General features: G+C 57.8%; 2 long non-coding RNA genes across 2 annotated transcripts; both read left to right on the forward strand.

Moving 5' to 3' along the window:
* Window positions 1-328: 328 nt before the first annotated feature.
* LOC118995067 (uncharacterized) lies at window positions 329-2,675 on the forward strand. The gene is made up of 2 exons (XR_005068191.1): window positions 329-1,075; window positions 2,089-2,675. It is a non-coding gene; the product is annotated as an uncharacterized LOC118995067 (long non-coding RNA).
* A 7,463-nt stretch (window positions 2,676-10,138) lies between these two features.
* On the forward strand, window positions 10,139-25,865 carry LOC118995068 (uncharacterized). Its single transcript, XR_005068192.1, has 3 exons — window positions 10,139-11,085; window positions 24,166-24,271; window positions 25,594-25,865. It is a non-coding gene; the product is annotated as an uncharacterized LOC118995068 (long non-coding RNA).
* Window positions 25,866-27,036: the final 1,171 nt, after the last annotated feature.

Genomic DNA, 27,036 nt, shown 5'->3' on the forward strand with positions numbered 1-27,036 from the left:
ATACTCAGAGGCCAATGCAAAGTGCAAGTGAGAATAAATTACAGGAGAACACCTTATTCAGAACCCTCAAATCCCTGGGTCAGGAGCAAAAAATTGATGCTGATAAACTGCGGTGGGGGGACCCCAGGCCGCCAGTGAGCCCTGCTCAGTCTGCCTGGGCTCCTGTCTGGCAGGCCCGGCCCCTGTAGGCTCCAGACTGGGCTCTGGGGGATGTGTCCAGAGAGGCCCCCCTGCCCTCTCAGGGAGGGTGTGGCCCGCGTTCTCCACGCTCCCTGAGAAATGCACAGATGCAGGATAGGGCTGAGCCCCCCTCCCTGACCACCTGGGGTCACCTGGACGCCCCTGTGCGCACACCCTTCCAGTGGCCCAGCGTGTGAGCCCGGCACCGCCAGGAGTCACCCACAGGACGGGTCCTGGGCCCCCACAGCTGCCAGGCACGTTCTCTGCACGTCGGTGCTTCTAGGACAGGAGCTGCTGGAAAGGCAGCCCGAGGGCGGCGTGGTGACCGTGTGGGTGGACAGTGGCCGTGCAGAGATGGCCCTGCAGAGGGCCGGCTGGGGTGCAACTCATGTTGGAAAGTGAGCTTTGGGGTCACTATCCAGACTTCCACAGGCCATTTCGTGGCTGAGCCCCAGGAGAGCTTACAGCTTATGGCTTTGCCAAAAGTGACGTGTTTTATGGGTGACAGATGGCTTTTATCACACCTCTGCGTTATCGTTTACGGCAATGGGGCTGGCAGGCCCTGCAGCTGCGGGCCCCAGAGCAGGGCGCATGGGTAAAGCTGGCAGGTCCAGCCCAGAGCGGACCCCAGCGCGGAACATAAGGAGGGAGGTTCCTCACTCACTGCAGCCCGGACAGCTGTCAGAGCCCAACAGGAGCCGGAGGGCGCCGGGCTCCAAGACCCCTGGTCAGGCGTCTGCACGATGGTTCTTATCCTGTCTGCCTGAGCCCCTAGGCAGGTCACAGCGAGCAGGGCAGGCTGAGCCCCCTGGTCTTCTGCTTCTTCCTGCGGGACAGCACTGTGCCGGGAGGCTCCCAGCTTCGCCAGGGTGGAGACGGGAATGGAACTGAAAAGGTGGATGGAGTTCTCAGTCCGAGGGAATCATCGCATTTGGCCAAACAAGGCTAGGGCTCCACTACGCTTGAAACCAGCCCTGGCTCCTCATCAGCTCTCACAGCTTAAAGAAGCGTGGGTCCCGCCAGAGGCGGCCCAGTGCCCTTGGCCCCTGCAGTCGTCAGGGTGTGGGTGGGCGGGGCCGGCAGAGAAGGACCCAGAAGCTGGGGGCAACTGAAGGGGAACAGGGGTTGGGACAGATCGGTAGGGGGTGCCCTTCCGTCAGAGGCCTCCAGGCAGAGACACCCAAGCGCCCACCTGGAGCGCCCACTGCCTCCCTCCCTCTCCGAACACTGTTACTCCCTGACTCTCGAGCTCAGCATAGCGCGTCCCCCACAGACATCCCACCCGAGCCCGCCAGACACCCTGCCCACCCACGGCCAGGTGGCACCTCTCCCTGCCCTCTGAGCAGAGCTGGGTCCAGGCTGCCCCCGAGAAAGGATTGGGCCCTGGTCCACTCTGGTGCCACCTAGGGTGGCCTTTACTTTCTCTGTGGAGCCCAGAGGACAGTGCAGGCCCCCACAGGCAGCCTGCTCCCTGTCCCATCGTCCCTTTTGGAGTCTTGTCCTCTTTGGGGATAGAAATGGACGCCGACCCCCTGCCGTCTTCCATGGGGCTTGTTTGCAGCTTCTCCCTCTGCAGGGCCGACAGCCCCACAGGCCCCCTGCGCGGTTTCTGCGAGGTTCTCCGAAACGCCCTGGCTGGCAGGCAGGTTGGCCCAGCAGGCCCGAGGGCGGTCCCCGCCAAAGTGGCCACCAGGCCCCGGAGCCGGGAGATGTGTCGGAGTTAACGAAGTGCTTCATGCACTTTGGTTGTCATGCAGCTTATAGTCAGAGATTCGGGTTCCAGGGAAATGTTTAAAAATACACTTTGCTTGAGAAGATGGAAAAACGTAGCTAGTTAAGTATAAAGCAATGATAGCTTAAGCAATGAAATGGTCACAAGACAGTGAGTTTCTGCTTTTGGCTTTGAAGATAGCATCCCTGGTGCACACTCAGAGATGCTCTGCAGAATCCTGGTCACCCGACCACAGAGATGAAGACATCGGGGTCAGGGCCGAAAGTAACCAGACCAGGAAAACCACTGGCATTTGCAGACCTAAGCAGTCAGCCCCGCCCGTGACCCCTCACCCCAACCCTCAATCTCTGCCATAAACCCCGATGACAGTCACCAGGATGCCGGGGGCTGGCTCCCTGTTGTCCTCTCTCGGTGCCGCTGAAACTGCTTTTCACTTCTCTCCTGCAAAACTTGGCGCCGAGTGTGCAGCCCCGCTTCATGGCGATTGGGCAAAACCTGGTGGGCTCTGTGGCACTGTCCCTCTCGAGGACCCCCACCCTGGCGGTGGGCCTGGACCCTGGCCCGGCACACGGCCCCCACCTGCAGGGGGATGGGTGCGGTGTAGGGGAGCTGGTGTGTGTGTGGGGGGGTTGTACCTGGACCCAGGCAGTGCTGGCCGAGCACCCACAGCTGGCTCCCCGCCCCCACCCCGCGCAGCCAGCGAGGAATGCCCGGCAAACCCCGTGCAGGGCTATCACGTCGAAACACTGTCCCCGCTGGGGGGGGGGGGGGGAGAAACTTCCTCTGTAGGCCAAGGGTAAACCCGCTAAGGACAAAGGCAGCAGGGTGATCATTTATCACCAGGAGCCAGAGAGGACAAGGGTAAACCCGCTAAGGACAAAGGCAGCAGGGTGATCATTTATCACCAGGAGCCAGAGAGGACGCTGGGAGGCCCGCGCCGTCCTCGGGACTCAAGGTCAGAAGCTTCTGCTTTCCCTCATTATTTCTATTTTTAACAGCGGCGTTCAGGCCTTTTGCAAAAATAGCAAGAGGTGAGAACATTTCAGGCACGAACATGCCCCCCTTTGTCAGAAAACCGCAGGAACGGAGGGACACCGGCCAGGACGCAGCCGCCTGGCCGCCAGTGCTCCTCCCCCAGAGCTGAAGGGCCCCCGGCGGCCACACAGGTGGGTACACGGAGGACAGCCAGGCAGGCACGTGCCCCAGGTCGTTTAGGGAGTGAGGCCCCCGAGCCCCAAGTCCCTCCTCCTGACCCCCCGCAGGAGGCTGCCCACGGCAGAGCTGCCTGGAGAGTCCGTTTCCCCCTGGCGTCTGCTGTGGGTGGGGCTCGCAGGCGAGGAGGGCACCAGCCCCTGGGAGCTGCCTGTGAGGATCTACCACGACCCAAGAAGAAAAGACCAGGGATGTTCACATTCTCCTTGAATGGTGATGGAGAAACTCATGACCGAGAAACGATGTTTGCGGGTTATGGAAAACGAGTCGTGTACATAAAAACACGTTTAGTTTTTTCATCAGTTGGGCTTCGAGAGAAGCCAAGGCCTGGTCCCTTCCTCCCCCTGTCCTGGCCGTTTCTGAACCAGCCTGGGGGCCAGAAGGCAATCGTTCCCCTCACTCCATGGCCCGTGCAGCGGGCGGCGGGGAGACGCTCCGGCATCAAGGAGACGTGGAAATGCAGGCAGTTAACGATTCCGCAGTCAGCAAAGGGAGTCTTGGCACATCTGTGGCATTCCCACCCAAACAGGGTGGCCTCCTCCCTCTCCCGGACGCAGTGCGCTGGCCCGGGGCCCTGCTGGGATGGCAGGACAGAGACCCCCCTGCTCCCTGGGTGTCGGCACAGAGGTGGGACGACTCGGTGGTGACGTTCTGTTTGTTTCTCACAAAGTGTCGGTGTGTGGAGCCCACAAGCAGGGCCTTCCCAGGAGGCGGGGCAGCTGAAGCCCATTCTCCCTCTGAAGTGCCCCTCCTCCTTTTTTTCAGCATCAAATTGTTTCAGAAACGATGCTTTTACACTCCCCTCTTTTAAATTTGAGGGCCTGTTCGTAAAAGTGAATAAAACATAAAGACAGAACTGCTGTGGGAGTGATGGGGGGTGGGGGGGCCGCAGTCCCCCCAGGCTTTTCTTCCGGCCCAATCTTGGGCCGAGTCTAAGAGCCGGGAGAGACCCTGGGCCTGGGACTGGGGACACCCAGCCCTTTAGCAGACTTCGATCTGAGAGGCGGCGGATCTCAACATTACAAAGAGGACCCTGTGTGGCCACCAGACCGTGTGGGGCCCCACATGGCCTCGCTGCCTCCAGCCAGCACAGTCGGGACCTGGTCCATGGCTGCCAGGGTCCTGAGTTGTTGGCCCCCTGACTTTCGGCTCGGGATTCGCAGAGAGAGTTGAGCATGCCCCTCCCACCCATCCCACGGGAAGGCAGCCCACACTGTCCCCACGGCCTCCTGGGGCCCTGTCACCTGGGTGCGCTCTCTCTCCTGCACCCTTGCCTGGCACAGACCTGGACAGGTGGCCACGTCGGGGGGAGTGGGAGGTTTGCGAACGCGGGGGCATTACCTGAGACCCCCTTCTTTTCAGGAGATGCCCTGACCCACTGGCTCCTTTCTAGGCTCCAGGAAGGGGCTCCAGGAAGGAATGGGAGCCCCCCCCCTCCTTTCCCTCAAGACCACAGCTCCCAGGTCTGAAATCTGGTGGAGGGCTGGGTCTGGCCATTGCAGCCGAGACCTGTCACCCAAAGCCCCAGTGTGGTCCTCCTCACCTGGGCTTTGGTTCCTGCCCGTGAGCCTAGCAGCCTCTGACTTCGGGCAGGTGCCCAGTGGAAAGATACCTTGACCACCCATTCACACCCACTTTCCCCACCTCCTTCTGCGTGGAGTCAGGCAGGTGCAAAGCGTCAGGACAAGGGCCTCGCAGACCAATCCCTCTGAGTTCATCGAGTCCCCAGCCCGGCGTCAGGAACTCAGCACCCTCCCCACTGCTGGCTGGGGCTCGGGGCAGGGCTCTCTCCACTCCCTCAACGCCTGCTGCGTTCACCTTGCCGGGGGGGGNGGGGGGGGGGGGGGGGGGGGGGGGGGGGGTCGGGAGAACGTTTCCGGGGAAGGAGGGAGGAACTGGCCTGTCTGCACAGCCTGCCCTGTGCGGTGCGCCAGCTCTGAACCCTGCCTGCATGTCAGGGCCCCTGGGGTGAGGGGGTGTTCAGGAACCTGGGGCGAGGGGTGCAGTCCTCAAGGGGCTGTGTGTTGCCTTAAGGAGTTTTGCCTTAATCTTGGAGACGCAGACCTGGGAACAGGTCTCACGAAGGCTGCTGTTCACGAGCACCCTGGTGCTTTGAGCTTCCGGGCCACAGCAGGCATGGCATGTGACGCGGGCTGCAGGGACCGGGGCATCAGGCGCTATTCCCTACGTGTCCACTGCCGCCCTTGGCAACCACGGGAAGGGCCTCTCCCGACGGGATGCTGGTGGGTGCAATGTTGGCCGTGCGCCTGCTTGAGGGTCAGGTTTCTCCTCTGGAGCTGCTGCCACCAGCATGGGCCCCGAGGAACCAGATGTGTAGAGCAGACCCAGGCCCAGCAGGTCACCCCAGGGCCCCAGGGGAGAAGAGGCAGCTCCCCCAGCGGGCTCCCCGGAGACCGCAACAGAAGCCGTGGCTGCTCTGCACTCGGGGAGAACTCCAGTCCCCGACCATGAGGGTCGCAGTCCGCATCGCCGAGGACAAGGGTGTCCCCATGCAGCTCCTCTGCGTCCCCCAGCCCCTGGTGAATGTGTCCTGTGTCCCACCCGCAGATCTGCACAGCACAGGCCTGGCCTAGGACACAGAGACCTGAGCCGGCAGTGCCACAGTAAGGGTGCCACAGCCCCGCCGGCTGGCCCCCACCCGCCCCTGAACCCACGGGGGAGACAGCTGCGGGCCGCTGTGGGGGATGGGTGCCCCGGGCAACCTTTATTCTGTGAAGTAAAAATAAAAACTCCCTGGACCTTGTCTACTGGAAGATAAATAATAGTTATCAAAGGCAACAACGTGCCCATTAAACTCGATGTGACCCTGTGGCCACCACAGAAGCTGACCTTTACCTTGAAGAAAGGCCAGGAGGGATGTGAGTATGTGGGCCAGCCCTGTGACTACGCCCGTTCCATGGGTGCCCGGCCGGCAGCTGCTCTCGGTCCAGACAGAGCCCCTCACCTGGCCGCCCTGCGGGCCCCTGGGGGCCACCCCAGCGCCAGGTTTCATGAGCATCCATCTGGGCTGTGAGTCTGAAATCAGAGCAGGCGTACTCTCGTCTCCACATCCCATCCACCACCAGCTCCACATGATCTGCTTCGTCAGGGGCTGTCCCCCAGGCCAGCTTGGGCAGGGTGTCACACAGACCGAGTCCCCAGCAGTCAGAGAGCTAAGGGCTCTGTCAGGGGCGGGACTGGCACCTGGGGAGTTTGTTCACGGCAGCGTCTCCCAGGAGTCGGCATTTCACCCTCCACTGCACTGGGAACACCTGCGTTCATGGCTGACGTTGGTGGCTGACGTTTGCAGAGCGCTCTCCATGCCTGGAGCTGGTGGGCAGGTAGGGACATCCCGGCTTCCCTAAGGCTCAGGTGCCCAGAGGGGTCAAGCTCTCTAGGAGCACAGAGCCAGGAGGGCCCAGAGGAAACAGGTGTCGCCAGTTCTAACAGTGTCTCCTGGTGGCCTTGGGGACCACGTACCCAGTGTGTGAGGATGGCTCGTCCTAGGCTCCACACTGCTGGCCAGGGAGGCAGGTGTTGGGTGACCTGACAGGGACACAGCAGCGGCTAAGGGAGGGACCCTCTTGGCAGAGCAGGTGGCAGTGTTGGCCTGAGGCAGCTCCATTCAAAATGAGGCTCCTGGGATGAATGTTGGGGGCCAGGGTGGCGGGGGAAGGGGTTATTAGCCTCCCACTGAACCCGGGCCAGAGGGTTTCTTGTTAGTGAGCTCCACACACAGCAACGTCACTGAGAAAATCACCCTGAACCAGTGGCTGCCGTGACCAGCGCACATCTCCCTCCTAGGCCTGTGGGTCAGTCGGGGTGGGTGGGGTCTTTCTCTGTGGCCCAGTCACGTCCTGCTTGGCCAGCAGCACTCAGTTGTCCTTTTAGGTGGACACATGGCCACTTGAATTATCGATACATTTCCCAGACTCCCTCGCAGTGGGTACAGTGGGCAACTGAGCTGCGGATGATGGTACCAAGCAGGAATGGTGTCAGGGGGCTTCTGGAAACCTCCTTGTGCTGGGGCGCAGCCAGATGTGAAGGCTGAGCTCCGGCAAGCACTGTGGGAGGCAGAGCAGAAGCCATGGGCAGCAAGACAGAAGCATCCCTGGCTGCCAGTGACCCCACCTCAAATTTCTTCTGAGCTGGGAATGCCGGCCTCCACACTTCCTCTGCTGGACAGAAAGTACACTCCGGTCTTGTTTTAGCCACTGTTATTTTGGGTTTCTGTTTGTGCAGCTGAACCTAATCACAGGGAACACCAAACAACACTGGCCACGTCTGATTACTTCCAGGCAGCCTCTCCTGCAGTGCAACGTTGCACACAGGCTGCCGGCCGAGTCCCAGTGTCACGGTCCCCAGGCTGCTGGCTGGGGTGACCTGCTCCTTGCTCTGCCCCTGCTGGTTTCGTGCTCAAGAGGCAGCACTCCCGTGGGCAGGGAAGCCCACTGCACCTGGCTGTGGTTCTGACTCCGTGTCCTCTGACTCTGTCCTCCTCGCTCACAGGTGTCTCTCCCCCAGACAGCTTCAGGTCCTGCCTTTCTGATCTTGTCAGTTGTAGAAAAGTTAACTGAGCAACCTGGTCCAACATCTCGTTGCTCACCTGTTTCAGTCTGGTCAGCCACAGGCCGAGGGCACCAGGTAGGGCTCCTGGGCCAGGCCTTTCTGTGCCGCTGTGTCCCCCCGACCACAGCCCTGGAGGGCTGCTTGTCACGCTGAGGCAGGAAAAGGAACAGAACTGGGCACACACATGTCTTCACAGAAGCCTGGAAGAGAGACGTGCACAGGGACCGGGTTTGTGGAGGCTCTCCAGATGGTCCCTGGGGTGTGTGTGAGTCACCACCCAACTTTGGAGACGAAGGGCCAGGAAACAGGTGCACAGCAGGTCTGTCCAACTCTACAGGCCGCCCTTGCCACCACTGCTCTGTGTGTGAGCCACTGTGGAGGCCATACCAGGTGCTGCTGTGAGGTCACAGGTCCCTCTAACTTCTGTGCCCTCTGAGGGAGTGTGTCACCTGCACGCGCATCCCCAAAACAAACATGTGCTGTATTTTTTATTCATTTAGAGAGAGAGGAAAGGGGAGAGAGGGACATACCTATTGATTTGTTGTTCCACGTATTCATGCATTCACTGGTTGCTTCCTGCATGTGCCCTGACTAGGGGTCGAACCTGCAACCCCGGTGCATTGGGACAACGCTCAAACCAACTAAGCCACCTGGTCAGGGCCAACACGTCTTGTATAGAAGGCAGGTCTGGAACATTCCACAGGACTGGTGGTGGGATATCAGGGAAAAAGAAACAAAAGGGTAGTAAGTAAATCCATGTTCTCAGACTAACGTTTGCTGGAAGAAGGTTGGGCAATCTTTCTAGACCTTCCATGTCTCAATAATTAAGCAGCTGGTTTATGAATCATTAAGGTCACCGGGGTCACGAGGAGGGGACCCCCAAGGGGTTTGGAAAAAGGGAAGTTACCTTGACACTCCAAAGGTGTGTCATCAGAGATACAAAAAGATGACAGGATCCGTGAAGGTAAAGAGTTACCTTTGTCGGGGAAAAATATTGGCCTGAGACATGACTAGCTGCCTCTAGTTAATAAGTTTCCATTTCGGACCATCCTATGCGGTTCCTTTGGTCTCTGGGTTTGTGAGTTGGAAGCCTCTGGGAGGAGTGGCAGAGGCAGTTCCATCGGCTGGGTCTTCCCGCCAGGCTACACCACCGTAATTCCAAGCAGGTCACCAGTAATGGCCATGCTCTCCATTTCACTCTCCACTTGCAACAGTGAGAATTGCATAATGGTGTTGTTAAGTATCCAAGAATTATAATTAACTGTAATTAGCTAATAAAATCTCAGTGTAGGAAGATCTTGATTAACCAGAACTGAAATAGCCATGCTGGAACCATTTTTTTTTTTAAGAGAAAGAAAGAAATCAAGCAGAAATAGAATCTAAAACCAAATTGTAATGCAAAATGCCAGGCGACACTCTGGGATTGGTATGTATTTAACCGGGTCTCTCGGTTGCCTTAGCCGTAATGCAGGACACACTGAAATTTGGCCTGGGGGTCCTGCTTTGGCTGGTTGGTCCCCTCTGTCCTGTCAGCTCTTAGGGGTGCCAAGAGCTTGCCTCTTCCCCACCGGCCTGCCCCTTCTCATTTGCAACACCCGGCTGTGGGCCTGGCCATGATTGGTGCATCTCTGCTGTTATTGTCCTTCGTGGATACACACTCCTGCCTAGGAGCCATTAGGACAGACGTGCTTTTCACCCCCACCCCCAATACCTCAGCCCCACAAATCTCAAGGAGCACGTGTGGTGACCGGAGTCTCCGGAGGGCATGGCGGGGGGCGTGGCGCGGGAGCCGAGGGGCACCGCAGAGGGCAAATCCTGGACAGCAGTGGCACCTGTAACCCCACCCCACAGGGGACGCGGTCGCACTGTGACCTCCAAGCCTTGGGCACCACTTATTTTTCAGTCCCGAGGTGTGACAATTTCTGTGTGATTTTTCAGTGCCCGGGCTTCAAGAACTCGCGTCTGGGTTTAAGCTTCTAATGGCCGTCGCTGTCCACACAGGCACAAAGTGTACTTGATTTTTTAGCACAAGGTTTTTCTGTCGCAAGGACTTCACAAGAATTACGTTTTTCTAAATGCATACTAATAATACTCTTTCTTGTACGTAGTTAAGGACTGTCCCCTAGGGCCCTCGGTGGCACTGGTCTTAGTCTCCGCGGAGAGGTCATTTCTTCGAGCCGTTCTCCGCCACCAGAGTCCCAGCCCCAGCCAGGTGTCCAGCCCGGGCTCTGCCCGGAGCGCGGGGGCCCGAGAAGCGTTTGGGTCCCAGAGCAGCAGGTGGGCTGAGACGCTCTGGGCCAGACGCGGGCGGCCCTGCCCGGACGGTGTGCGGGTGGGTTGAGCACGAGGAGACCGGACCCCAGGCCCGGGTTCCAGCCCGGAGAGGGGGGTGCTGGACCCCAGGACGCAGAGCCACCCTGCACCACCCCGGGGACAGGCGGCCCCGGGAGGCCACGGTGCGGGCAGGAGGGCTCCGCACCCCACCGCCCAGACGGCTGGGGAGGCGCGCGGGCCAGGTGGTTAGAGGGAGCGGAGCGCGACGCAAAAGAGGGCTCCCGAGCCCTCGAGCCGAGCCGACAGTGGTCCGGGAGAGGACCAGACGGCCCTTTCCCGGGGGAAACCCCGGCGGAGGGCGGGCTTCGTAACTGCGTGGCCCAGCGGTCTCAGCCACCCAGACTCTTCGTGCCAGGGGCAGAGGCGCGAACACGGCACTGCGCAGGCGCGGTGTGGCGGCCCCTGCGCACGCGCGGACCTGAGGCCGCGGGCCGACGCCCGAGGGAGCGGGGTCCCCGGGTACGTCTCGCCTGTGTCCTCTTCGGGGCACCCCTTCCCAGGGGTTTTTCTGCGCCTGGTCCGCGCGGCCACCTCCAGGCTGGGGCGCACACCGGGACCGACCCACCCTCCCTGATCGCACTGCGGTGTGACGCAATTAATTGCGTACTGTGACGCAAGCAGAAGGCGACAGGACTCTTGGCACGCTCCCCGCCCCGCCCACTCGCTTCTCTCCGCCCCGCCCCTGACGTCACCTCAGCGACAATCGAGGCGGTTCCTCTTCCCCTCCCGCCCAGGCCCCTCGGTCTCCGCCCCGCGCGCACGTGGCGTCCGCGGCCCTGGGGCGCGTGCCGCGTCCTGGGGTCAGTGAACCGCGTCCCGCAGTTCCGTCTGTGCGCGCGCCCGTGCGCGCCGCTCGCGCCGGAGGAATACCCCGGGCCGCTGGCCTGCCCCTCCGTGGTTGACGCGGGCCCCCTTCCCTGCTCTGGTCTCGCCGCACCCCTCAGAGCAATAAGGTCCCTGCGGGCCGCCCGCCGGCGGTTGGTTGAGAGCCGTAAATCCCCAGTCCAGTCCTCCAGGAGCTGAGAGTCCTGCAGGGAAGCACGAGCCTGCGCCCCAAAGTAAGAGGAAAACAGCTCTGTGGCCTTTCAGGAAAACCCCGAGGGGGCATCGCGCCCGTGGATCTGTTTCCGCTCCTCCTGCACTTTCCTCCCCCCAGCTGCTGCGTGCATCGGGCACGTGGCTCGGTCTTTCCCGCACAGAGCGGCCTCTCACCGGCTGCAGCCCAGCTCGACCTGGTTCATCGTGACCAGAGACCAGGGGCCCCGGATCCCCCCACTCCCCGGGTGAGCTGCGAGGCCAGGAGTCGGGGTGGGGAAGGCTGCACACGTGCATGCAAAATAAAGGTGTCTAAACGTGGAACTGTGTGTGTGCCCTTTATGTTTTCCCTGTGCCCTGTTTTCAAGCCTGTGCTTTTTATAATTCTTTGTTCCAAGTATTTTGATGTGTAGCAAATCAGGATTACCATGGAGAGAGTAGGTGGACCGGGGTCAGGAGGCGTCAGAACTTTTTGAGAAGTTCTGATCTAAAAATACGTGTGGACCATGGTCTCTCACCACCTCCCCAGGATAACTGACACACACCTCCGGGGAGAGGCTTTCGGGCTCTGCCAGTCCTGTTTCTCCGACTGATTTTCGTCCAGCAGCGGGAAACAGTTTCTACGATGTTGTTTGCCTAATGGTTGTGTTTTGTTGCCCTCAGTCCCTTGACATTTATGAGAGTTTTTCTGCAGGAAAGCACTGTTTCTCTTCCCAAATTTATTGGTTCATTTGAGTATTTCATTATACCAGTATCGACTCAAAGACCTTTTGCTCTGTGGGCAATCATCCAATATCGTCTGTGTTCCTTTTTCCTTCAAATCATTCAAACTGTGGCCCTTGGGAGCCCTTTGAGACTCCTTGACACTCCATGAAGTCCTCAAAGCCACCCCTTCTTCCCGTATAGTCGCACTACCCCGGTTTCACACACACATGGGGAAACTGAGTCTGGGAGCTGCTGCCCATCGGCTGGGTTTGCTCAGCTTAAGAAGACGAGGGGCCCTGGGAAATCACGCTCCCTCCCCGTTGCTGGCTGGAGTTCACAGCGGACCTGTGCCCCTGCGCCCAGCGGCCTAGTGCTCGTCCCTCAAAGACACTCCTGCCTCGGGTCCAGCTGCTCAGAGACAAGGACCCTGCGGTGCTGGTGCCCACACAGGCACTCCCTCTCAGGGAGCTCTGGGAGCTCAAGATAGCCACGTGTGTTCTGTTTTGTGCAGAAAAGAGGAAATGTGCAGTTTGTTTCGTAACATTTACTATTTTTGAAAAGCTGAGGTTTTTTTCCACGTGTATTCTTAACATGTCTCTGGAGGTGTCTTTGGAGGAAAAGACAGGATGCAGGTTTCACCACAGGTCCCTCCATCATGTTATGCAGACCCTCAGTGAGCACCTGGGCAGGCCCTGGTGGGGCAGCTTGGTTGCTCAGAGCCTCCTCATGCACCCAGGTTGTGGGTCCGACCCCTGGTACAGGAATCAACCAGTGAATGTGTGGATGGGTGGAGCAAGAAATCGATGTTTCTCTCTCACTCTTTTTCTCTCTGAAATAAACTTAAAAGCTAGAGCTAAGATACAGGGTTCTGGGAGAGGAAAGCCTGCTCCCAACATACGTAGCCAGCCAATGGATGAACTTGACACAGATCACTCGGGGGCACAGGAGGAAGGAAAGCCGGCTCCTGAGGGGCCAGGGATCTGCAGCCCAGGGCAGAGGGGAGAGGTGGCTGGACCAGGGTCTCTCCAAGGCCAGTTCCCTGGGCGGGGGAGGGGCATCTGCCCCAAAGCCCCAGACTGAGAGGCTGGGCTCCGTGGTCCTGAGACGTGAGCAGGAGGCCGCAGCCCAGCTCAGCACCCGCAGCTTTTCCTTCAGTGCTTACTTGCTCCTTGAGTGAGAACGGCCCTGAGACACGGTATGTGGAGGGTCTGGGGAGGTTTTCTGTTGACTTTATCAGGGAGACATTGGCTAATAAGAGTATATAGGTTTCAGGTGAACAATTCAGTAACACGTCATGTGTATATTGTAGTGTGTATTGCCCACCCCAGGCCCAGCCCCCTCCCAGCCCCATTCAGCCCCCATCTCAGTCGTGTTTAAGGGTCCCCTGTGTCAGGCAGCCAGGACTGCTGGTATTCGAGGGTGTTTCCCGGCCCTCACTGAAATAGTGGAAAGCTAAAAATATAAAAGTAACAAACTAACTAAAAAGAGACACAAATTACCCGCAGCACAGGAAGCTGTGCACTGCCGACGAACAACCAGAGCACAGAGCAGGAGGGCTGTGTGTGGACGTGGGGGGGGCCGGGGGTGGGGAGGCCGCCAGGGTAGGCACCGCCCACAGATGTGCAGCCCAGACATGATGTGCCGGCATGTGCAAAGCCGTCCGGGATAGCCAGCAGGAGCGGGGGCTCGGGAAATAATTGGTAGAAATATGTGGAAAGAACAATGGTGTCCAAGTGTGTCAAGTGAATGCACTGTCATAGAGAAACAAAGTCATTGGTGATGTGGACCACGTAATGGGGACAACCCCAATAGTGACAGCCTGGGACCAGACTCACCGGGAAGGCCACATTCCCACTTCGGCTTTGAAACAGTGTCAGGGAGGCCGAGACGCACTGGCCTGGAGCAGACTGAACCACAGATACTCCAGATCTCCTGGGTTTTTCCCAAGACACAAATCAAGATTATACCTGATGTTTTGAAACCTGTGACTCAAAGCTTATCTGGAAGATAAAGTGAACACGGAAGCCACAGCGTTTTAGGAGAATGGCCTCAAGGGCGGAGGCGCTTCACCAGGCGGCCTGAGCTGCCACCACTGGGAGGGCAGCCGCGGGGAACACCTGCCTCGTGTGCTGGTGGCAGGGGCTGGCACCAGGCACGTGCCAGGCCCCTAGGTGGCCTTGGGCCACTCAGGGCAGGAAGGCGAAGGGCTCTGGCTGGACTCGTGTCACTGTCCATTGATGACGGGCCACCCTCTGCGGTGGCTCCTACAGGACAGACAGTGATCTGAGTCTTGCCCAGCCCATCACCACAGCTTGGTGCCCAGGAGTGAGGGCCCATCTCGCAGAGCGGCTGAGACCAAGGGGTGCAGAGCCATGGCCATCTGTGTCCACAGTCCCTGAGTTGTCTGCTGTGCCCCTGTGCCCCAGCCCACAAAGGCCAAGCACCCAGCTTCCAGGTGCACCCTGCTCATGACTTGAGGCCTTGGTGCCTTCAGGGTTTCTTGTGGAATTAATCAAGGGTGTGCAGCCAAGTTCCCTCTGAGGGTCGCAAGCACCAGCTCTGACAGCCAGACAGTCCTGCCCGGTGTCCAGGGACTGCCCTGACCTGGGGTCTGCCAGGGAGTGGATCCCAAATGCACTTGAATCCTCTTCGGGCACACGGACCTCAGCCCACCATTTTCGGTCCACGTCAGTGAAAGACGTGCATTAAAGAGGCTGCCCTCCAACAACTCACCCTTTGGCCCCTTTCGGGTCCCGGCTGTATAGAGCTGCTTCATCAGCTGGCAGAGCGCCCACCTCCGGCCAGCGCGGATAACCACAGGGACTTGCGCCCCCGCCATCCCGCCATGAGCCCAGGCAGGGAAGGAACGCACAGCTTGATTGGCTTTCCACGGCGTCCTCGTCTTGCTTTGTCATGCCAGATTCAATTCCGAGAGTGAGGCATGGAGACCAGAGGCGCCTCACGGCAAACCGTTCCTGGAGAAGCACGTCAGCCCTGAGCCTCCTCTGAGCGCGAGAGGGGCCGTCTGTGGGAGGGTCGCAGCGTCCTCAGGAGCCTGGTGGTTGGGTTCAGACGTCCCTTCTCTCTGCCTCGTCCACTTTGGGGTTTTGCGCAGGACACCGGGGCTTGTCTTAGCGTCCCTTCCCCAGGAGACCTGCCCCGAGGGCTCTCTATATGGCAGTACTATGCTGTCCACCTGGCAGAGGAGGACGGGATGCCCGAGGCTGACCGGCGGGATCCTCTTCTACGCCACGAGACCAGGGGTGCAGGGAAGAAGGAAGGAAGGAGGGGACAAGTGATCGTGGGGATCCTGCTGCCAGAGTGACAGGCGGGGGCAGCCGGAGAGGCCTCGGGGCTCTCCCGGGGTGGAGCAGGGTGACCGTGAGGGGCGGGGGCAGGAAGCAGGAGCCAGCCACGGATGGACCTCGGGGCCTGTGGAGCAGCTGAGGGGAGACCCGCGAGGCCGACCCCCACCTGCCTGAGCAGGATGCTCCTTCCCTGGGCCTGGAACCAGGCTCCGGCCCCGAGGCAGGGGTTTTCCACCCAAATCCCAGGGTAGAGCTTCTGAAGTGCATCTCTGGCTTGGGAGGTGGAGTCTGTCTGTAAAGGTGAAGAGCATACCCCTCGGAGGCTGGGCGTCCCAGCGGGGCCTGGCCCTACCTCCTCCTCGCCCACTCCCCTTGGCACAATGGGGGGCTGGCCTCTCCACACTCCCGGGGACAGGGCCTGACCACGCCCGGAGCTGAGCACGGTCCTCCTGAGTCGGACAGATCCGACTCTACCCAGCCTGTGGTGCAGGCACACGGAGGTACATGCATGTGCACACATAGACACACTGAGATACATATGTGCACACACGTGCACACAGATAAACACACACACACACCCCTCCAGCTTGAGGCCCACAGCCGCTTGCCCCTGCCTTTCCGGTGAAGGGAAGCAGAAAACCTCAGGTCTTAAATACACTAATAAATACACTAAAAATGCTCCAACTATAAAAGAAGAAATGCATCGCTCTGGCCGGGTAGCTCAGTTGGCTAGAGTGTCGCGCCAGAGCTCCAAGGTCGTGGGTTTGATCCCCAGTCAGAGAATGAGAGAATGCAAGAATTCGGCTGATGAATGAACGCACAGACAAGTGGGAAACAGGCTGATGGCTCCCTCCCCGCTCACCTTCCTTGTCATCTAAAATCAATAACAAATAAAATAAGGGGCAGATAAATTTGACTTTAAAAAAATCAAAACCTGTTAAAATCACCTCAAAGAAACTGAGAGAGAAGTTGAAAATGAGGAGACATTCACTAAGGACACACTGGTGCAAGGTGAGCCTCAGGAATTTGTAACAGAATTTCTGTAAATCTGTACGAGTAAAGGAAAGGCCCTGGGCAGAAGACGTGCAGATGTGCGTCACCTGAGGAGAGGGGGACATGCAGTGACAGGTGGATGTGACCTGTGTCCAGGGTATGGGCGACCCCAGAGAAACACCAGGTTCCAATCTGTTCTCCAGCCTCACGTGTCCCAGCCCCGACGACAGGCCCCACGGGTAGGAGGGCGGTGCTCAGGGCCCAGACAGACCCTGGGGTCCGCCTCCGCACAGGCTCCTTCCTGTGTCCTTGAGTGCCCTTCCCGGGACACATCCAGCTGGAGCCAGCCAGGGATGAGTCAGGGCTGCGGGTCTGAGCTGTGGGCGCCTGTGCTCCCCAGCGGTGGGGGTGGGGGTGGGGGCGGTGGGGAGGAAGTGGCTCTGAGTCAGCGTCCTGCGGACTCGTTTTCCAGGACACTGACCTCCCCGTGGCCCTGACCAAAAGCCAGACAGAGAAGGGTGTGGGCTGTGGCTTCAGACTGTCCTGTGAGCCAGGACACAGACAGACACACACAGAGGCCCACAGACCCACAGATGCGCACAGACGGAGAGACACACTCACCCTCCCGTGGGCAGACCTCAGAACCCAGGCTGGGGCTGGCCCGTGGGTGGCTGTGGAGCTCGGGCAGGGGTGGCACTCCACTGCCCCCTCCAGGTCTCTCTGCTCTAGATCCACCAGTCAGGGCGGGAGGGGTCCTCGAGGCCATCTCCAAGAAGGGGGCTCTGAGCAGCAGGGACGTGGGTGGAGGGGCATCAGGGGATTTGGGGTTCCGCATGAAAGCAGTGGAGTCTTCAGGTGGAGACGGTAGGAAGCAGCCTTCGGCCTGCCCACCGCCCCGGGCTCGGATCACTGACGGAGCTTTTTTGTCCACTAATCCGGAGACCAGTCCTTATGGCAAAACAAAGGCCCCAGTTCAGGGGCACTGGGCCAGAAAGCCGCGCCCATTCTGGGTGCTCCGGGGGCTGGCTGTGTGTGGTTTGAGGGAAATGACTGGCTGTGTCTGTATCTCCTACCCACTAACGCCAGCCAAGCCCTCCAGGCTGTTCACGAGTCCCAGTGCTGGGCTCAGGCTGGTGTGCAGAGCCCAGGGCCTGCCTCCTCTGGGCGTCTCTGCTCCCTGTGGCCTTGAGGGTCAGGGGACACGGCGGCAGTGCCTCCCGTGGCAGCCTGCTGCGTCTGCCTGAGGGAGTGGTGGGGAGGCCCCGGGCTCAGGTCTGGGAACTGGCCCCGACCTGGCCCGAGGATTTGAAGGGCAGGTGCAGGGCCCACCCAGACCCGAGGCCCTGCTGCCCACAGCTCTGGGTGTGCACGGTCCGTGCCCCGGTGGCTCAGGTGGAGGATGAGCAGCTGATGAGTAGACAGGATGGGTGTCAGATCGGAGTCCGTGAGAGGGACAGCGACCGGTGTGAGCAGCAGGGAAGGGGTCAGTGCAGAGTTGGCTCCGATTTTCTCGGCTTAGAACTCTTCCAGGGGCATAACAGCGACGAGCTTAACCAGAAGACACTAGCTTGCGTGGGTCACAGGAGCTGAGGCTGCAGAGCAGGGCACCTTCAAGGGTCTTGGCTGGACCGGCTCTGGGTGGCCAGCCCGGCGCCTGCACTAAGCCTCTTGCTCTCAGTGGGCATGCAGTCCAGAGTCCCTGGTCTGGCTCAAGGTCAGGCCCGGACGTCACCATGTCTGTGGCGAGCTCTCCTGGGTCTAGGTCTCTGGGCCCTGGGCTGTGCCCAACCCCAGGTCTGAGTTACCAGGGACACAGGATGCTGGTGGGAAAAGAGCTAGTGAGCTCTTGCTGGGAGCAGGTGTGTCGTGGGGGCAGAGCCGGGCGCCTTCCTGGGAGGCAGGCCTGGGCAGCGCTGGGACGTACCCGGTGACCCATCTCCCCACCCCAGTTTCCATGGGAGCCACCGGCCGTGCCCAGGGACATGCGGAGGGCAGGCCCAGGAGTGTGCACGCAAGGGTGAGGGAGGGTGTGTCTGAGAGTGAGTGGCGGCACCTTTCTGTGCGAGTGTGTGACCAGTGTGTGAGGCTTCGACTGTGTGAGAGCATGTCCCAATGGGACTCCGCGGTGTCTGCCTGCGGTCCCTCATTCCAGGCGCACTGTCAGCCCTGGGTCTTGTCTGTGCAGGGGGAGGGGATGAGGGGAGGGAATGCAGGCGGGGGAGGTCTGGCCAAGTGCATCGCTCAGGACAGATGTCACCCCAGCAAACGTGCAGCCTCCTCAAGCTATCGTTGCCCCCGGGCACTTCCTGTGGTCAGCTCTGCAGCAGTGCCCCCCCATCCAGCAGCCTTGTCTCCGGACAGCACACCCCACGGCTTGAGAACTGGCAGGCAGCTGTGCCCACACCGACACCCACACCCAGGCCCACTTCTGGCTGCCCCGCCTGCCTCCCGGCCTCATCCTGCAGCACCCCCCACCCCCGCCACCCCTCACACCCCCTGGAGCCTGGCCTCCGCCCTGGCCTTAGGCCACTTCTCCCCTGTCCGGCACACTCCCTTTCTCCTGCCACACTCTGCCAAGTCCTCCCGCAAAATTAAGTCGAAAACAATTTCAGGAACTCCCAACTCCGAGACAAGTTTTAAAGCAGTGTCAGGATTCACACCATTCAGCCCCCCAGCCCAGATCTAGGAGGTGGACCTTCACGCCTTCACCGCTCGCAAACTCCCAGGTCACATCCCACCAGGCAGAGAAGTTGCTGATCTGTTTCACTTGACAACACCTGCTTGGATGCGCCCACTTCCCTCCCGACGGGTCCACCGGGGCCCCACATGTTCTTGCTTGTTTCTGCCACTTTCATTAAAATTAAATGTGTAAATCAGCTCGTTGCCTTTATTGATCGAGTCCAAAATTACTCATATAAATTACCCTGGGGGGACTGCCGATCCTGCCAGGACTGAGAGAGTGGTCTTGTCATCAGTAACACTCTCCCAGGGGGAAGTGGGCTCCTCCTGTTCCCGTGGAAACCTCCCCACACTTCCTGCCAGTTCCCCTCCAGCCTGGATCAGAGGTGCGGGCACCAGGCCGGGCACCACGTCGGGCTTGCCCCTCATCTCGTCCCCGTGGTCATCTCTGCCCCACACAGACCGGGGGTGTCCGAGTCCCCGATGCAGGTTTGGAGCAAGACAGGAAGGACTCGGAGTCCACTCTTTCCTGCAGCCTGTCTGCGGGGAGCTGTGTGCGCCCTGATCCTGCCACGCTTCCGTGGGAGAGGCGACGGCGTTCCGGAGCAGCCATGTGCGCACACCGGGCAGGTCCAGGAGAGCCCAGGTTTTGGAGCCCAGGCCTGCGTGGCGGCTCAGCCGGCAGGAAGGCCTCCTGGGCAGCTGGCTGGAGGGTGAAAACTGAGGAAACGGGGGAGTGGCGTGGCCGGCAGAGTCACGTGGGTGGGTGACATCCGCACGAAGGCATTGGCTGGGGCTCTCGGAGCTGGGCGTCTACCCACTGCCACCCGATCTGGGACGTCCAATCGCAGCGGGGTGGTCTCGATTTCTCAGGGCTCCAGCAGCTCACCTGTGGGAGGCCCGTTGCTTGGGTGGACACTGTGGACACACCTGCTGTGAGCATCGGCTGCGGGAGCCCCCCTGCTCTCCGAAGGGCGAGCTCTCGGTCCCTCAAGGGTGGGGGCACCTTCCTCATGAGGCTGGAGGTGGCTTCTGTTATATGAATCGGTAGAAAGTATGTGACGCAAATGGCTCTTGGTGAGCACTCAGGAAATGGAACGAAACAAATGTCCATGTGAGTTGTTAAACAGAGTCGAGCTGTGGGCAGGGCCTGGCTGTGTCTGTGTTCCCTCTGCCATGTACCTGCTGCTGTGCGCATGCCTCGGCTGCTCAAGACGGGCCAGCCACGTGCAGAGCAGGAGGCGGAAGCTCAGGACGAGCCCACCGGGGGACTCGCCTTCCTGGCCTGCAGGCTGTCAGCCAGGCAGTCCCTCTGGGGCAGGGCAGCCTCGGGGGGACCGGGGCGGCCGCGGCTCCACTGTGGCCAGCAAATGACCCACCTGTCAGGGTATGCTCTCTCTCCCCCTTCCCCTCTCTCTCCTAAAAAGAAAATCAATACATGTTTTCTCTGGTAAGGATGCAAAGAAGACAAAATTTAGTAAATGATGCATGTATATTTTATGCATCCATTTTATGCATGTATATTTTATACTGAAAGTTGATTCATGTTTTTAAAATCCTCACCTAGAGAGGTTGATTGATTTTTAGAGAGACGAGAAGGAAGGGAGGGGGAGGGAGACAGAGAGATCGCTGTGAGAGCGAAACATCGATCGGTTGCCTCCCAGATGTGCCTGGGCCAGAGACCGGAGACCGACCCACAGCCTCGGCGTGAGGCTCAGAGTGCTCCGAGTGAGGCCGCAGGCAACGTGGGCTGAAGCAGAGGGGGAGGCCGAGCCAGCTCCGGGCGGCACTCTTGGGCGCTGCTACGGTTCGTCAGAGGACCGTGGGCAAGGACGGCCGCATCGAGGCAGCTCCCGGGTTGTTCTTTGGTTGTCTAAAGGCAGGAAGGGTGACTCCCCTGTGCTGTTCACTCACACACTTTTGTTCTTGGTGCTCCTCTGGGTGCGAGCGGCTGGGCTGCAAGGTGTCTGTCCCCAGGGTGAGGAGATGGGCCAGTGAGCCAGGACGAGTGGAACGGGAAAACTGAGACAGACCGTTCAACGAAGTGGCCAAGCAATTTATAGACAGATGCAGACGGTCCCCTCCGTGGAGTTAACATCAACGCCTAGGTTGTATTTTAGCTCCAGGCCCAGAAACGCAGCAAAAACAGGTGCAATGCTTGTGGCCTGAAACATCTTCCCACCCGGCGTGGCTCACTGTGCCTCACCCCCCTCTTTTCCTTCTCAGCGTTCCGAGCCCGTCGCCAGCCCAGGACACTCCCCATGGTGACACAGAGTGCTGTTCTCACCCGCTTGTGTCAGTTCCTGGGATGACCTTGCCACCTCGAGGTCCACCTGCTTTCATCAACTGTCCCAGAGGAGCTGGCCTCCAAACCACCCCCTGAGGGACAGGCATAGCCAAAGGTCCTCGGGCCCTGGGCCTCAGGGCAGCAGCTTGTTCTCAGGTTTCAGAAATTCTCCCGTGTCTGCTGGCTTCTTAAAAATATTAATCAGTCCAAAGTAACCCTTACATCACAGAAGCCTATTTTGGGGCCCAGGGCACATTAGGGGAGGGATGGCAGAGGGGACGTCCTGAGGTGAGCGGGGGAGGGGAGCACATACGGGGCCCAGACTGCCCTGGGGCACCCGTCTCAGTCCCCATGTAAGTGACCAGCTCCTCGGGCCCACTTTCCATGAACACATCACCCAGACGGGACACTCGATTCTGTGTCTCCGCTCTCTGCGCAGATAACAGACATTTGTTTCTGTGCATTTAACTGTGCAGCCCGTTCATTTCAACCAGTGAGCGGAGAGCAAGTTCGTTTCTGTGTCCGAGATGGTGGCGACGTTTTAATCTCCGTCATGTTAACTTCAAAAACAACTTTGGGAGATTGACATCCTAATGTGTTTTGTCATTAGAACATGGCATTGCTTTCCAGTTGTTCAAGTGTCACACGTTGGGTGTCATTTTAAACGTTGTTCACACGGCTCATGCATGTTCTTGTCGAGTTGATCTTGGGTATTTTATCTCTTTTGTTACTATCTGTTCTTTTCGATTCTGTCTTTAACTTACAATTTCTACATACATAAAGAGGATATTTATTTCTGCATGTTCTTTCCCCTCACTGTCACAAATTCTATTATTTGTTATTATTACATTGCTTTTCATGATTCATGGAGGTAGATCAAATTGTGTTACTTTAGCTACGTAAAAATGTAAAAATAGATAAAACTTGGAAGAAATCATGATGAGGTAATGTGAAAAGTTAGAAAAAATTTTGTCAGTGATAAGTTCATTAATGATGAAAGAAAAGAGGAACAGGATTATTATTTTTAAGTGAGTTCAGGGTTTGGACCCCTGGTCTCTAGAGAGCAGAAGTTTTTGTATGCGAAATGGCGCCCCCTCCAGGTTATCTGAGGAACTCACGATATGGCAAATTTACGATTTTTTTTTCAAATGTACATATTTTTGATAAGGGGGATTGTAGATGGTGAACTTCGGAATGTAGAAAGCAACAGTATTCACTGTTAGTGACGTCACAGAACAGTTATTAGGGAGTGACGTGTGAGCAATAACAAGAAAGATGTCATTCTCGCACGCCTGCGGCGCTTCATCCCCGAGACTCAATTTCCCCGGGTGTGCGGACCGCCGGGTGCACTCAGGCAGGTGTCCGCGCAGCCTGGACGCTTCTCCCCTTCTCCTCCGGACGCTGGGCCCTTCGCTACCACTTAGGTCTCAGCGTCCACGCCGCTTCTTCCGAGAGAGGTTTTTTTTCTGATCACTCATTTTTTTGGCCTAATATTCTGTTCTGTTTCTTCACAGCAGTCACCTGCGTGTAAGAAACATGTGTAAACTAATGTTTTTATTTTTGCGTGTAAACGAATATATTTATTTCTTTACTCTGTGAGCCGTGCGCCCCGCGAAGGCACGTGTGTCCCTCCCACCAGTGCGTGTCCCGTGTCGCAGACGAGACGCCCGTGCCCGGGCCTGACCCCAGGGAACGCGCTCCCTTCCCGGGCGAGACCGTCCTCCGCGTCCGGGTGGAGCCACACCTGCCCCGCGCTGCTCTCGGCCTCCCCGCGGTTCTGTCGGTCCGGACGGTCCGGTGGGTCCCGTAACCGTTCTCAGACCCAGCCTGACCCCCGCCCGTCCCTTCTCTTCCCTCCCGCGGCCACGCGACTGGGACACGCGGGCAGAGGAGCCCGCGTAGGCGGAGGGGCGTCTGCAGGGCCGCGGGGGCGAAGGTCTCCGGATGGAGAGTGGAGGGGCGCGGAGATGTCCATGCAGAAATTTCGGGGTCTGCGGGGGAGGAGTGACCAGGGCGCTGTCCGGTGCGGGCGCGATCCCGGGGGTCGGGGTCAGGGCCGGGGCGGCGGGCGAAGCCCCGGTGAGATGGGGAGGGCGGCGCGCGTCTGGAAAGAGGACCGGTGCTGGGAAGCGGCCGGTGCGGACGGGGTTGGGCGGGGACGCCTGGGGGGGGTCTGAACAAGTTACACTGGGGGCGGGAGGGGAAGGGCCCGGTTACACTGGGTGGGGCGGAGAGAACTGAGGTTTGGGGACGCGGACCTGCTGGTGGGCGGAGGCGCCGAAGGACGTAACAGACCAGAAGGACAGGTGGGGGGAGGACGATGGGGCGAGAGACGGGACGCGGGGCCGCGCGCTCGTAAGTTCTGGGGGCCCCTCTGCCCCGTGGGATGGAGGGGAGAGCGGAGCGGGGCGGTCCCAGCGCGAACGGGTCTGCGCTCCCGGCCTCCGGCCTGTAACGACCGGCGGGCGGGTCGCGGGGCTGGCGAATTCGCGAAGCAGAGCGGGCGAAGGTTCGCGTGGACGCGGTCTCGAAGGCCATCTAGTTCACCCCTCTCGGTCCTGGTTATGAACAGAAGAAGACAACGGGAAACCCGGCGTCGCGGGAGCTGGTAAAAGAGCGAAGGAGTCCTCACCTTTTCCGGTGTGAGGACGAGTCCCGCTGCGCTGGACCCCGCGTACCCACGGGGAGGCTCCGGACCCCTGAACCGGGCCTGGCGCGCACGAGCGGCCTCCGGTCAGCGGGCTCTTTGCACGCGCGCTTTCTCTCCAGACCTTTCTTTGGCTGTTCGGGTGCCAGTAGGGAGGGTCCGCATTCGTACATCAGAAATGTCCCCATGAGACACATGTCCCTGTCCGAGTGGACGCCGCCCCAGGGGACGGTGCTCACTGTGCTCCGCCAGGGGAAGGGCCGAAATAGAGTTTGGGGGCAGTTCTGGTCCCATAGTGACATGGTTGACAGAGAGGGTCTTCTTTGCTGTGGTGACCAGTTCTCCCTAAAGACGAAAGTTAACGTTGATATCGGAACAGAATTGGGCGGGCCCCGCATGGTCGTGAGGAGTCGGGTAGAAGGTGTCAGAGCCTAGAAGGTGTTGCTTCTCCCGTGGTTGTCCACTTTGGGACCTTTCTCACCAGGAGTTACTGCGTCTGGGAGTTCTCGGAGCTGGTGTGGTTCTGTGACTTGTCGTTCCTGAATAACTGGGACCACAGCGTTGGTGGCCTTTGTCCTTGTTTTCCAGTGGTAAGTGACGTGGAGACCGGGACGCTTCACTTCCTGGGGCTGTAGTTTCCAGTCATGTTTTAACTATTTTAGGAGAAGTCATGGAATATGTAGGTTCATTTCAGCTGGAATTTCCCCAAATTTCATGGATTTAAGCAGGACTGGTAGAAGGGGGTCCCCGAGCGGCTGCTGAGCTATGAGGTGCCGGCTGCAAGGCCTCTGGGGGGCGGGGCGGGGGGGGGGATGCCCGAGCCACCTCCACGTTCCACGTGGCACTTGAGCACTCGGGGGAGGGGCGGGGCATCTCTCCATGCCCAACAGTCCCTGGCTGATGTCTCCCCGAGGCCGGAGGAACAGGTGAGGTGCGGGGCCCATCCGTCTGCAGAGGGCTGCTCCTTGCAGAGAACTGTGGCTTTTTAAGGTTTTTGTGGGGTGTAAGGAAGCATTTCCGTGAGGAGTAGGGTGATGGAACACGGATGTATTTGTGTTTGGCTACAAATTATAGAGGAACTAAGGATATTCGAGGCTATGAGTAAACTTTTCTTGTGCCATAAGTAAATACATCTTTAGAAGTAATTAAATTTGTTTATAAACATCGATCAAAAGAATACTGGGGCAACAGGCAATCCACAGTTCCTTATTCTTGGTTTTAATTAGAAATTGAGGGTTTTTAAAAATGATTCAGAATTCTAATTAAAGCATACAAAAAAGCAACAGAGAAAAATGACCGTGTAGTAGAAAACCAAGATATGTTGTTCCTGAATGAGGGGTATGAAATATAGGTGTGCATTCTTCAAAGGGAATTAATTTTGTCCTAAGTGAGAGGAAAAGCAGGACACAAGTGGAGTGTGAAAAGGAAAGTGGTAGAGGATCTGTGAGGGCAAGTTTTTATCCATGGCGAAGCTGAATACAATGGGAATAAATTTTGTTAAGTGAATGAACGTAAATATGAAAAGTGAGCTGACGTAGAGGCAGAGTTTGTTTCTATTTTACTTTGATAACAGGACAAAGTTTTCCCGTATTGTGCAGCACCAGATATGATAGTGTGAAACATTTTCCACCTGTAAAGCAAAGATACTATGTTTCCTTAAAATGTCTCTGTTTTTCCCTGACTGGTGTAGCTCAGCGGATTGAGTGCGCGCCTCCAAACCAAAGGATCGCGCTTCGATTCCCAGTCAGGGCACATGCCTGGGTTGGAGGCCACTTCCCGGCAGGGGACACACCAGAGGCAACCATACATTGATATTTCTCCCCCTCTCTTCTTCCCTTCTCCTCTAACAGATAAATAAATGAAATCTTTTTTAAAAGTTTTTTAAATGTCTGTTTCATGTTGTTTTAAACAGGTCTTTGATTACTGAAGAAGACAGTCTTCTCAATCCCAAGAACCAAAGAGATGACAACCACATCTGGACCCGCAGCCGACATGTCTGGTCCCTGGTCTCTCAGAATGGGACCCCTTTTCATACTGCTGCACTCCGCCATCTAGTGTGCATCTTTGGACCAGCATCTGAGTTGAAAACAACAGGAAATGCTCTTTTTTGTTGCCACCTTGTGGACATGTTGGGAATAGCACATGTCTCCCAAGCAGCTGCCCTTACTTTGCCAGGACAGTGCACCCCAGGCCGTCACAGCCTCAGCACTTTTTGGGAGCCTACACTTCCGTTCTATGTCTGATGCTCATCTGCACGTGGGGTTTCTGACTCTCATGTGCATGAAGTTTCTATGTCTATGCATGTCTCAGATTGGGTTATTTCATTTTCTAAACTGCGTCATACCTGTTGGAGTATCAGACCAGCATGAAGATTCTTGAGGTTGGAGGAAGAACTGTTTCTCCTCCACATAAGCAAACAGATATTGAATAGGATGTGGATTGGGGGAGCACATGTTTGTAACCATTGACTTAAGTGAGATTAAACAATTGAAGTCAAGAAACCGATTCTCAAAACCGAATGATCATGTCAGCGAAACACGGAACAACGGACAGATGCACCTCGTGGATATACAGCTTCTATTTTAAAGGTTCAAGGGCGGTCACGAGCGGGCCACCATCTTGCACTTGGCATGTTGATGTTAAACTGGCCGTTCAGAAAGGGAAGACTGAGACATTCCTTACGATTGTCATCTCACTTCTTCCTAAGAGGTTTAGTTGCCACAGCTTGGTTTAGGAAGAGAGCTTCAGCCCAATCACCTCAGCTTCAGACAGTGAGACTCCTAGCAGGAGCTTGTTGACTGTCTTCCTGTACTCCTGTGTCTTAAAGTTGTGGGAGTTGCCCAACAGAAATTGACCTGGCAGGTATGCTGCCTTTTCTTCTAAATTACCTGCATGTCCCCCACTTGACCTGTGAAATCTAAGACTCTGTTCTTTCATTTTCCAAAATACTCCATATACCCAATATTACCTCATTGCATTTGGTATTCCTTTGACTATGAATTCTCTTTGCGCACATATTAAACACTGAATATCTCCTGTTAATATGATTATGTCAATTTGATTACTAGCCCAGCTGCCAGAACTTAGAAGGCACGACAAGAACAATGTTTTAATCTCCCACAGGTTTGGTGAGCCGGCTGTGTGACATTCATGGCCAGGACACTAACTTCCAGAAAGTGCGGCCTCTGAGAGATCATGGACTTCTCCTGGCAAAGTATGTGATTATTCTTTTTTTTTTCTGTCAGCCTTTTTGCCTATTTCTGTAGGGCTTGGTGTAATTTAGCAGTGCTGTACACTTGTACACTTACATTGGCAGGAAAATGTATTTGTGAGCCAGCTGTTTGGACTTAGAGAG

This window comes from Sturnira hondurensis, unplaced genomic scaffold, assembly GCF_014824575.4.
Source record: "Sturnira hondurensis isolate 20B ecotype Veracruz unplaced genomic scaffold, ASM1482457v3 Scaffold0009733, whole genome shotgun sequence".
Classification (NCBI taxonomy): domain Eukaryota; kingdom Metazoa; phylum Chordata; class Mammalia; order Chiroptera; family Phyllostomidae; genus Sturnira; species Sturnira hondurensis.